The following is a 12,803-nucleotide window of genomic DNA, read 5'->3' as shown; positions in this document are numbered from 1 at the left end:
GCAATCCCGGGACCATGGCACAACAACTGTAGCGGAACAGGCAAGATGGCTTGCGCCGACAAGGGGAATTGTCAAGGTTAATGTTGATGCATCGTGGCTGGACGGGTTACCGGGAGGTATTGGAGTGGTGATCCGAGATGAACATGGCGAGGTGATGCTGGCTTCTGCTAAACGAAATGATACCAGTATGAATGTCGAAATTGCAGAACTGCAAGCTGCACTATGGGGATTAGAGCTGGCACGGGACAGTGTCTGGCGAAGAGTCGTGCTAGAAACGGATAATGAAAACCTTAAGAAAACACTTCAAGGCCAGGTAGCAATGTTAGGAGTTGGGTCAATGCTATATTTAGATCTAAATTTTCTATCAAATGAGTTCCAAAAGATAGAATACTCTCATGTAAAACGACACGGTAATTCTGTAGCACATGAACTAGCTAGATTGGGACGAAATCTTGGGAATCCAGCTATCCAATTTGAGGATATACCGGCTGGGATTTTAGCTTTCTGTTTACAGGATCAATGTAATTTAGCTTTTCAGTAATACAGAGGAAAGTTTCTTATAAAAAAAAAGTATCAATTCAGTCATGAAGTTGATAAAAATTTATAAATTAGTTTAAAAGTAATCAGTTATCTAAAAGTTTGTCAAATTTACAATATTTTTGTTTTGCGAAATTTTTGAGCAATTTATCAAGTTTTTTTAATTTTGAGATTATATTGATATTTAAATTTCGATTTAGGTTAAACTAATTCTTACTGTAACTTTCAGAAAAAATATGACTGAGTGCTTATTTGATTTAATGACTCTTATTTGATTCATGGGACAATCACTCAATACTTGTGTCATATCAATTCAATGAATTTCATTGCATTAAATTATCTTTCCCAATTCTTAAATATAAGACATAGAATTTTTTAATTAATTTAATAATATATTATACTATTTTTTAAATACAAATATAATAAGAGTAAAAGGTAGCCTTTTGGCGGCTTTTATACTAGATGTCTTAGAATGAGCCATTATCTATTTAACGATCCGTTTAATTCACAATTAAACGAATTAGAGGTGATCCATTTATGGATTGAGTCATAAGCGAGTCGACTCACTTAACCTATATAATAAATGGATTGGCTCACAAGTTAATTGGTTGCATTATTAACCCGATTTAATAATTTGTGAAAAATTGATAAATCATGGAAAAACGAAAAAAAGCCGTAAATTGGGAAAAATTGCAAGAACATGAAAAATGAACAAAAAATCCACAAAATAAAAATAAAAAATAAGATGAGAAAATTAAAATAATTAGTTAGGAACTTAATATATTTAAGTCTTAATTTTAAAAAAAATTATGGTTTCAAGTTTTTACAAAACGATATCTGTGGTTTTTTTCTCCAGAAAATGTCGTGTGATTTCTATCATTAGTAAATTTGCGATAAATCCATTGACGCCGAAAAAAAGTAGGGGTATTCTTAATTTTTTTTGAAATGATTTTTCTCTCTAAACTTCCAAAATGGAATTTCAAAGTTTTTTAAAATTCTAAAATCTGAAATTTGAGAAATAGAATTCAAATTTCTGGAAGTTCTGTAATAGTACCTTTAACAGTTCTGATTTTTACTGCATGAATCAATGATTTAACCACATTTCTGGAATTTCTGTAATTGTAAAAGCTCATATTGTAAATTGTAAAACATGTCTAATAAAATTCAAAATATTTTAAATTAGAAGAAAAAACATATGTCATGAAAAATTTAGTGAATTACTATACCCAGCCATGAATCCCACTCCCTAGCCCCGTGAAAAGACCGAAATACCCTTTAGACAATTTTTAGAATTTTCAAATCCTTTCAAACAACCTAAACTCTCTTTAATCTAATCCGGACTAATTTATCAACGAAAACATGGATCCGGATTAATTTATCAACGAAAGGGACCTATGATACATATTCTCGTTTGATTAGATGATATGTCCATAACACCAATGTATGTGTCTGATGTATGCTAAAACAAATCAAGACTAAGTTAGATTATGATAGCTACACGTCCGGCCACAAGGTGAGGCGTGGGGCTATCACGCCCGACCACACGGTGAGGTGTGATAGCCACACGCCCGTGTATCGGGAAGGCAAAAAAAAAAGCCTTTTCCCACCCTCAACTCATGAAAGGGTATTTTCGTCCTTTTACGAGGCTATGGGTGGAAATTTGAGGCTAGATATAACAACACTCAAAATTTATGATGATATCAAATCTTGTTTTGAATTTGTAAAGTAATTATTAATAACTAATTATTTTGAATAAGATTAAAAGATGATAATTATTAATAACTAAAATAAAAAAAAACTTATATAATATAATACAAATAAAAATTATCATCTGTGATATTTATGTAATATAATATAGATCGATCTTCTCTCTCTCAGATCTGTCTTCTCTCTCTCAGATCTGTCTTCATTTGATCTCAGATCTATTTTCTCTCTCTCAGATCTGTCTTCTCTTTCTCAGATTTGTCTTCTCTCTCTCTCAGATTCGTCTTCTCTCTCTCAGATCTGTCTTCATTCGATCTCATATCTGTTTTCTCTTTCTCAGATCTATCTTATCTCTCTCAGATCTGTCTTCTCTCTCGCAGATCTGATGGCGAAAGACAGAGAGAGAGAGAGACCTAGGGTTTGACGGACCTTGGAGGGGGGCGGTGATGGCGGCAATTCCGATCTTGGTGAGGCGGATCGGGCGGCTGGGGTAGGGCGGGCGTCGGATCTGGTGCAGGATGGAGTGTCGGCTGGCGGCGTTGTGGCTTCGGCAGGGGATGCAAGGGAGATGAGGGGGCATGGCGAGCGGGTGAGGGACCACTCCCGGGAGCAGGGTGGAAGGGCTTGGCAAGGGTCCGATGGGTTAGATCCGGCAGGATGCGGCGTCGATTTAGGGGATTGGGGGGCTGGAGGGGCCTGGGATCGTGGGGACAGGGGCGTGGCACCTGGATCGGTTGCCTTGCTTGCGGATTCGGTTGGGACGCAGGCGGCACCGCTGGAGGGGGATTCATCGGCAGGGAGGTTGGACGAGTGGTGCCCTGTGCCTGGGGCAGTGGTTGCAGGATGTTTGGGGGGTGGGCGCATGGGATCGGGTGACGCGGTTGCCCGTCCCTTGCTCCCCGCGATCCCGGATGGATGGATGGGCAAGTTGCCGCCTGCGGACTGTGCGACGCCTGTCCTCCCTGCCGATGGCGCCGGGCACCGCAGGGGGCCTGCCAATGCTGGGGCTGGGCGTTGGCCTGGTTTTTCCGGCATTGTGCCTGGCATTGATTGTCCTATTTCGGTCAGTACTGGGCAGGCTGAGGCTGCATTTGGGGGGCAGGTTTCCTCGAGTCAGAGCCCTTTTGAGGCTGGGCATGATATTCAGGGACAGGGGAATATGGCCTCCCCCAGGACTGCAGTTGGCAATAACGGGATAGGTAAAGGGTCTTGGAAAGACACTGTTAATGGGAGTGGTTGAGGAGGAGCTCTGCTTTGAGGAAGTGGAGATGGTAGGGGATTCTGCGGATCTTTTCTCTGATTCGGACGAGGAGGATGGTGTCTAGGATGATCCTCTTTGTCCGGTTATTAGACTGTCTTCGGAAGAGAAGAGGGAACTCAGAGAGAAGTGGAAGGTGTCTTTGATAGTTAAGGTGTTGGGGAAGAGGATCAGCTTTATTTATTTTGCCCAAAGGATTCAAGTCCAGTGGGCTAGGAAAGGGAAAGTCAGTATTACTGACCTTGAAAATGACTTCTATGTCATCAAGTTTACTAGAGTTGAGGATTACAATACTGTGATCAAGGGGGGCCCATATATTATTTCCAACCATGTTCTGGCTTTACGGCCTTGGGTTCCTAATTTTAATCCCCATGATTCTACTGTTAACAGGATTTTGACTTGGGTTAGGTTTCCAGGCCTTCCCATTGAGTATTACAGTGAGAAATTCCTAAGCAAAATAGGAGGCATGGTTGGGAAGGTCCACCATGTGGATAAGACTACTATTGGTGCCATTAGGGGCAAGTTTGCTAGGGTTTGTGTGGATGTGGATCTTGCGAAACCCTTATTATCTAAGTTATGTGTTCAGAACAAGGTGTTCTTTATCGAATATGAAGGCTTACATAACATTTGTTATGATTGTGGCATTTATGGTCATTCTCAGGAAGGTTGCCCCAAAAGGGAGAGTGTTTTGAAGGAGACTGTTATGGAGAGTGGGAGTATTTCTGTAGGTAACCAAGGGAATGAAGGAAACTTCGGTCCTTGGATGGTAGCTAAACGGACTACTCATCGTAGAACTCAGCCTCCTATTATGCAGAATCTTCCTCCTGATATTATCAAGAAGGGGATTTCCGCTCCTTCTAAGCCTATGGCTACCCCTAGTGTGAAGGAGAAGCCTATCCCCAAGGCTAGGGAGGAGGCTGGTACCAGCTTAGCTCTTAGGTATGGCTCTAGGTTTGGTGCCCTATCTATTGAAGACGTTCATGAGCCTGTCCAGGGAGATGAGCTTATGGAACACAGTTTGCCGGGTCTGGAGTCTGTTGTGTCTTCTGAGCTAGTGGTTGATTCTGTTAATCCCCTCTTTGCTTCCAAGAATGAAGCTCAGGGGGGCCCCCTGGTTCAGGCGGCCCGAAAGATGAAGGAAACTAATGAGGGTAGTTCTTCTATTCTTACTGGTGGACCTGGAATTGGGAATCCAATGGGGGTTATTAAACCTGGCTTGAAAAAGCCAAAGGGCAAACAAAAAAGCATCCAGAATTCCTTGGCTTGTTCAGAGAAGAGGGGACCTGCGGGTACCTCGGTGAGGCTCTCAGGAGCCCCTAGTAAATACCTGGCTTAGGTAGGTTGGTGCGGTCAGTCTCCTCCTTTCTATGGACTTATTGTGCTGGAATGTTAGGGGTGCGGCTAGCAAGGCTACCCGTATCCATATTAATGACCTAATTAAACAGTTTAACCCCTCGTGTTTTGCTTTACTGGAAACTAAGATTAGTGGAGAGAAAGCAGATGAGGTGGTTAATAAGTTTAAGAACTGGAGGTGTGTTAGATCGGAGGCTACTGGCCGAGCTGGTGGGATCTGGCTTTTCTAGAGGCTAGATCGGATTCATTTTGATGTTATTAGTATCGATAAGCAGTTCATTCACTGTAAAGTGAGCATTTCTGGTATTACTCCCTTCTTGACTACCCTTGTGTATGCTGATCCGATCTTAGTTAATCGCAAACGGCTGTGGGAGATCCTCTTTTCGATGAGTGGCAGCATCTCTGAGCCCTGGTTTATTGCGGGAGACTTTAATGATATCGGCCTTATGAGTGACCAGAGAGGAGGTTCCAATCATTATGTTAATCGCTGTCTTCACCATAAAAATAATATGGATTTATGTGGGCTTTCCGACTTGGGGGCTTCGGGTCATAGATTCACTTGAAAACGCAATAGTACCTTTGTTCGTTTGGACAAGGTCTATGCTAATGTGGCTGCCCTGACTTCTTTCCCTGAGTGTTCTGTTTTAAATCTTCCGTTCCGTCATTCGGACCATTGCCCTATTTTGTTTAGACTTTTGAGAGGCAACCGGCCTAGGGGGAAGAGACCGTTCCGGTACCAGCTGGCGTGGGAGTCCCATCCTAAGTTTAAGGAGTTCGTCCAAGATAATTGGAAACCTCATTCGAATGTCCTGCAAGCTTCTGAAGGGTTCAGGAAGAAGGTGCTTGGTTGGAATAAGAATGTCTTTGGGCACATTATTAGAAGAAAGAATAAGTTGTTAAAAAGGATGGAGGGCGTTCAGCGTAGGTTGGATGTGAGGTTTGATCACAGTTTAGATGGCCTCCTTAGAACCCTTCAGAAGGAGCTGAAAGCTGTGCTTAGGCAAGAGGAGCTTCTCTGGTTCCAGAAGTCTAGGAAATCCTGGATTAGGGATGGGGATCGTAATACCAGGTACTTCCATCTGTCTACTATGATCAGGCGGCAGAGGAATAGAATTGAGGCTATCAAAGATTCTGATGGGGAGTGGGTGTATGAAGATGAGGTGATTCGGAATTTGGCTCTGGAGTTCTATAAGGAGCTTTTCAAAGAGGATCCTGTTCAGCTGGAGAGGGCTCACTCTATTGCTACCTTTCCTTTGATCAGTGAGGATATCAGTCAGAGTGCCTTTCTTCCTATTTCCCGAAAAGAGATTGACCATGCCATCTTCAGCATTGGGGCGTCTAAAGCGCCTGGTATTGATGGTCTTCCAGCTGGCTTCTACCACAAGCACTGGGGTGTTGTGAAGGAGGGTATCTATGAGTTTATCATAGGTGTGTTCAATGGGTCTAAGGATATTGAGCTGGTTAATAGAACTCTCCTGGTCCTTATTCCTAAAATTGATAAGCCTTATTCCTTTTTGCATATGAGACCCATCAGTCTTTGTAATGTTCTTTACAAGACGATTACAAAAATTGTGGCTAATAGAATCCGTGGCATTCTTCCGGAGATCATTTGTCAGAATCAGGGTAGTTTTGTACCCGGTAGACAAATGATGGATAATGTGGTGATTGCCCAAGAAATGGTGCACACTATGAAGATTAGGAAAGGGAAGAAAGTCATTGTGGCTCTTAAGCTGGATTTGGAGAAGGCCTATGATCGCATCAACTGGAACTTCCTGATGGAGAGTCTGGAGAGAGCTAGGATCCCAGACAGTTGGAGAAATCTTATTAAGGTTTGTATTACTTCTCCTGTGTTTCAGGTTATGGTGAATGGGGATATGTCGGAGGAGTTCTCTCCGGGTCGGGGCATCCGTCAGGGTGATCCTATGAGTCCCTTCCTTTTCGTTATTGCTATGGAGAGGCTGTCCCACCTTATTCAAGATGCCATTGATATTGGGAGTTTCCACCCGGTGGCCATCAACAGTTTCTGTCCCCAGGTGACCCACTTATTCTTTGCGGACGATGTCCTTATCTTTCTTGAAGGTAATGAGGAGCAGTTGAGTGTCATTATGGATATTCTGGATTGTTTTTGTTCGGCCTTTGGTCAGAGACTTAATATCCAGAAATCTAGGATGATGTGCTCTAAGAATATGAATCCGAGAATTTGTAAAAGATTAAGTGATTTGTCTGGTATTCCTCTTACTAATTCTCTTGGGAAGTATCTGGGGATTCCTCTCCATAGTGAGATAGTGTCTAAAGTTTCTTTTAAAGATACTTTGGACAAAGCCAATACGAGGTGTGCCACGTGGAAAGCCAAGACTCTCTCCCTCGCTGGCCGTCTGACTTTAATTCAATCTGTGAATTCCGCTGCTCCCAACCACATCATGCAGGCCTGTCAGCTTCCGAATCCTGTGCTTAATGATCTTGATAAGTGTAGATACCCATTTTCGTCCGGGCCATTTTTTAAGTTTTTAATAAATTTCGCTCAGAATTTGAACAATTCATGAATTATCCAGAATATATGATATTATCTCGAAAATAATTAATTAGGAAAAAATTGTGCTACTAAGGCTAATTTGTCATATGTCGTATAAATCGGTAAAAATTCCGAAGTATATTCAAAATATGACTTAATAGAATTAAAGTACAATTTTTAACCTATTATGAATTTTATTCGAGATATGTTCCTCGTATTTTGAATAAAATTGAATTTGCTTGAATCCGAGTTATAATTTATTAATTAAGGTTCAGATGTCAACCAATCGAATTAACATTTCAATGCTTATTTGTTTGTCGTAAACTATATTTAGGAATGCCTATAGTCTGAATTGCAAATTATGATGTAACATCGTATATCAAAGTTAAAGTTAATATTGACTTTGATTACGATTTATATTATAATTAAACGTTTAGAATATAGTTGATTTCTAAATAACGAATTATGACAAATGGATCCAAAAATTGAAAAGTTAATAAATTAACGACAATTGAACGTTTCCTTAAAATGTCAGTCGTCATCGTAGTCCAAAACGTCTCCTTATTAAATAAATCGACGGTTGACATTCTTTTTAGATTAATTGTGCTCAAATCGTTTTGCTGTAAAATTTCACGATCACGGGTTATTGTAACTCAAGTCATATTCATTAAGTATTTTAACCCGTCATGTGCTGCTGGGCTAGTTGCATTAAATAAAAATGGAGGCAATAGTATAAAAAAAAACAATGGAGCTTTTATTAATAAAAGTAATAATATACGAGTACAATTACATTGTGGTACAAATGTCTAACTTCTAATTACATCGTTTGCAGGGAAAAGATGAAATAACAATAAAGCGGAAATAATGTAGCGGACCCGGGGGCCCGCCTCATAATGTCGGGGGTTTCTGTACCCCACTTTGAATACCGAGGCAACCAAATATCCGGGGCAACTAAAGCTTTTCCGAGGCGATCAAAGCATATCCGAGGCAACAAAGCATATCCGAGGCAACCAAGTTCATATGGGACAGTAGAGAATCATCAGATTTAACCCGGGGCTACCAAATTGGACCGCGGTAAATTAAACCGGAGCGGCAACAGTCAAACAGGGACCCGGAGTTCAAATAGGCGATTCGATTCGGAACTAATGCCGTCAATTCCCAATAAACTTACTGACTCGGATCAAATACAGCGTCCGTCTGCAAAAAAAATCACAATTACAGGGACCAATTGGCATTTTTACCCAAAAAAATCAATAAGTCAACAGAGATGATCTCATCCAGCAGGCGGCCAGAAATTTCAAAATACAGAGAAAATGGGCAAGCAGATTGACGAAACAACCCTCAAGGGTACAGAAGGAAATAAAGAAAAATGATGAGCAATAATTCACAGACAAATCTCTTACTATAAATAGAGAAAGTCTATCACTGTAAAAGGAGGAAAAGATCGGTAATCTCAATGTAAAGGGGGAGCAAAAAATAACACTGTAATTGGGAGTTTGTTCGTCACTGTAAGGGGAAGGGAATTGAGAGCCAAAAACACAATGTAAGGGGAGTAATGAGGGGGAGAAAAATTGTAAAATTTCATCACATGTAATTGAGAGTTTGTTCTTCACTGTAAAGGGAAGGGAAAATATATGTAATCTGAATGTAAAGGGGAGAGGAGTGCAAAAGAAAGCAGGAAGAATTTCTTCCTCAACCTTGTAAAACCAGAGAATCAATCAAAAGAGCAAGATTAAACACATTTGCAGCTTATTCACATTGTATTACTGCTTCTTCTTCGTTTCCATTATTTTTCCATCACACAGGAGTATCAAAACAAAAAAGGAAATCAGTTTCGTTCGGGAACGAATCGGGTTGAGGTCCGAAACATCCTCCAGAGCCTGTAATGGCTCTGGTTGCGTTTACGAAACCAGTTTGAGGGTCTCAAAGGACCCTCTCCCACACAAAAACTAAACTCGGGCGAGTAAAACAGAAATTAGAACAGGGGTGAGAAATCACGAAACCAAATAAGCACAACAAATCACCCCGTAGACATCTCAAAGCCAAATAGACTCAGCCAAACACTCATCCCCATCCCAAGCAAACCCGACAAGCATCTCAAACCAAAGACTATAGGATAGAAATCACAAACCTCAAACTTACCTTTGCATGTGAATTATAGACCGACCGGACCTCCTCAGGGACTCACGATTCTTCATCGGAGGCGAAGATCGCGACCGTCGTTTGGAAGGGATAACGTCGCTCAAAGGAAGAGTCTCCGTTGTTGAGCCTTCATCGTCGTCTAGCCATCACTTCCGAGAGTGTAAGCGCCGGTAAAACCATCGGAAAGATGGAGATGGCGGTCGTTAATGGAGGAGCCGCGTTTTTTTTTACAGGAGAGAAAGAAGGAAGATGAGGAAAGAGATAGGAGGCAGGAGAGCTAAGTTTGTGATTTAGGTTTGAGGAAATTACAGCTATATTTTTTCTATCCTAACCTCCACAAGGCCCATCTGCTCTTCTCAGATTTGAGGTAATAATTCAGGCCCGTTGTTCTTTTACTTTCATACATTAACCATTATGATTAGTCTAAATAATTGTTTCCAATTTAAGTAATGAATTAATTGGTTCTAGTTGAGTTTTAATTTACATGGACTAATTCAAATCCTAATAGTTTGGAATTAATTATAGTGCATTATTTAAATTTTACGAGTTATGAATGTCATTTATCTTATTATAAGATTTAATTTTCATATATAATTTATTTTGCTAAATTTAATCATAGATATATTAATTAGTTAAATATCTCCCAAATTACTTTTGTCGCCAAATACCACGTCTTAGGATTAGATTCTCCGCGTTAATTTTATTTTATAAATTTATGCGCACATTATTAGTTTAATTCGTTAAATAAAAATGTTATAAATATATCGTATATATGTGATATATCCGATTCTAAAACCGGAATAAACTAGTTCCAGATGTTATCTCGAGTTAATAAGATAAACCAAATTAATTCGGATCGATGTGAAAACGTCATTCGAATTTATAACCAAATTAATTCGAATTGATGTGAAAACGTCATTCGAATCTATAAAATCAAATCAATTCGGATAGATGTGAAAACGTCATTCGAATTCAATAACCAAATTCATTCGAATTGATGTGAAAACGTCATTTGAATTTATAAATTAGATTAATTCAAACTGATGTGAAAACGTCATTTGAATTTATAAATTAAATTAACTCGAATTGATGTGAAAACGTCATTCAAACTCATAAACTAAGTTAATTCTAATCGATGTGAAAACGTCATTAGAATTCTATACTAAACTCGATAACCCCAAAAATCCACAAGTGCCTGGTTTATACTGATAATTCAAAGCAAAACAAATAGCAAACACGTAATATCACAATAGTACCGATACGTCGGGCGGGGTAGGGTGAGATCACATCTCTTCTCTGCACGTAACCGGAAAAACGAACCTTGAATCTCTCCGAAGATCGTCCTTATCAAAACCAAACCACACAGAGTCAATCCAAACAGACATGACGACCAATCACGCCCGTATACACGTGTTTCCAAGTGATGATTGGTGGCGACTCGAAACACTTAAAACACGAGAAAGGCAGATCGAGCCGGCCACGCACCCCGACCTGCGTAAAAAACCGGAAGCCAGGGTGCGACAATAAGATTAACCGACGGGTTCCTGTGGGGGGAAGCTGCGGAGGGAAGAAAGATCCACCTGGTGCCTTGGAGTGAGGTTTGTCAGCCCAAAGATTCAGGGGCTTTGGGCATTAGGAGAGCTAAGGATAATAATAAAGTTTTATTAATGAAACTCCTTTGGCGTATGTGGCAATGCCCCTCCTCTCTCTGGGTTCGCCTTCTTTGTGGTAAGTATCGAAAAGATAAGATCTTTGGGGGCCCGAAAGAGAGAGTTATCAATTGTTCCTTCCTCTGGAAAGGGCTTAGCACCGTTTTTGCTGAGTTTTGCTCGGGGGTTGGTCTGGATGTGGGTAATGGTAAGTCCATAAGCTTCTGGTCTGATACCTGGATTGAGGATAAACCTTTAGTGGATGTGTGCACTTCCCCCCCCCCCCCCCCCCCCCCCCCCGCCTAGTGATATCCAAAACTGGAGGTTAGCCGATGTGGTGGACTCTAAAGGGGAATGGGTTTGGCCTAAATTTGATTCTTTCTTTAGCATTGAGACTCTCCTTAGAATTAGAGGAGTGAAGGTGAGTAATCAAGAGGAAGACATGGATAAGCATTGTTGGACGCTGACTAACAATGGAGTCTATTCTTGCAAATCTGCCTTTGAAGCTTTTTCCCTTAACAGGACTGATAATCCCTCGGATATTTGGAAGACCATTTGGTCCCTTAAAATCCCCTACCGCATGAGGAGCTTCCTGTGGCTGGGCGTTAAAGACAGATTACTTACTAACTCAGATAGATACAGAAGGCATTTGGCGACCTCTGGAGCTTGCGGTAGATGTAGAGGCCATGTTGAATCGTTGTGCCACGCTCTTAGGGATTGCCCTAAGAGTGAAGAGGTTTGGAATAAAATTCTCCCTCATCATACTTTCTATTCCTTCATGTCCCATTCTGTGAACGACTGGTTCTCAGATGGTATTAGGGGAAAGTTATTGTCTTATATGGAGCATGGGGACATTTTCTTTGCCATTATCTGTCATCAAGTGTGGAAATGGAGGAACGAGGAGATTTTTGATAATAAAGTTGTGCTTTTGCCTAACTTAGCTGAGTTATTCTTGAAGAAACTCTCCTCTATTATTGATAGTTTCAAAGGTGAGTCCCTTGCCAGATCTTCCCCGAGTAGTGATGTCCACCTCGTGAGCTGGAGCAGGCCGAGAGAGGGGGTTGTGAAGCTGAATACTGATGGTTCCTACCTCAGTAATGGTAAGATTGATGCCGGAGGTGTTCTTAGGGATGCGGGAGGCGCCTGACTTTCTGGGTTTACCCAGAATTTGGGTTTGGGTTCTTCCTTCTCTGCGGAGCTCTGTGGCATTCTCTCTGGGATCCAGCTAGCGATTAGGCTGGGCGTTAAGAGGCTTTCTGTGGAGTAAGATAACTTGGAGGCCATCAATATGATTTTGGGGTAGTCATGCCATGGGTCTTCATAGCCGCAACCTTATTAAAGCTATTAAGAGGCTTAGCCCCTCATTTGATATCCTTGAGTTCAGCCACATTTTCCGGGAGCAGAACCGTGTTGCAGATCACTTGGCCAGGCCATGAGGGGGTGTTAGGTGTTTCTACCCTTACCGTTCCTCCTATCGCTCTTTCTCCTCTTCTTTTAGAGGATAGGATTCGGATTAGTTTTTCTAGGCTAATCCCGGTGTAGTTGCTTGTTTTGCTTTGCTTTCCTTGCCTTTTCTACCCAAAAAAAAAAAAAAAAACCTATATTTTATCTTACGCCTTTTATAAGTTTCATAAAACAAGTAGGAATA

At 41.0% G+C, this 12,803-nt stretch overlaps 1 long non-coding RNA gene across 1 annotated transcript; it reads right to left on the bottom strand.

Annotated features, from left to right (window-relative positions):
- Positions 1-8,099: 8,099 nt before the first annotated feature.
- LOC136211127 (uncharacterized) lies at positions 8,100-9,789 on the bottom strand. Its single transcript, XR_010678366.1, has 2 exons — positions 9,507-9,789; positions 8,100-8,561 (listed from the first exon to the last, which is right to left on the bottom strand). It is a non-coding gene; the product is annotated as an uncharacterized lncRNA (long non-coding RNA).
- Between the last annotated feature and the right edge of the window lie 3,014 nt (positions 9,790-12,803).

The sequence above is a fragment of the Euphorbia lathyris genome, chromosome 1 (assembly GCF_963576675.1).
Source record: "Euphorbia lathyris chromosome 1, ddEupLath1.1, whole genome shotgun sequence".
Lineage (NCBI taxonomy): Eukaryota > Viridiplantae > Streptophyta > Magnoliopsida > Malpighiales > Euphorbiaceae > Euphorbia > Euphorbia lathyris.
The sequence above is the reverse complement of the archived record's forward strand: the minus strand, read 5'-3'. Positions and strand labels throughout refer to the sequence as shown.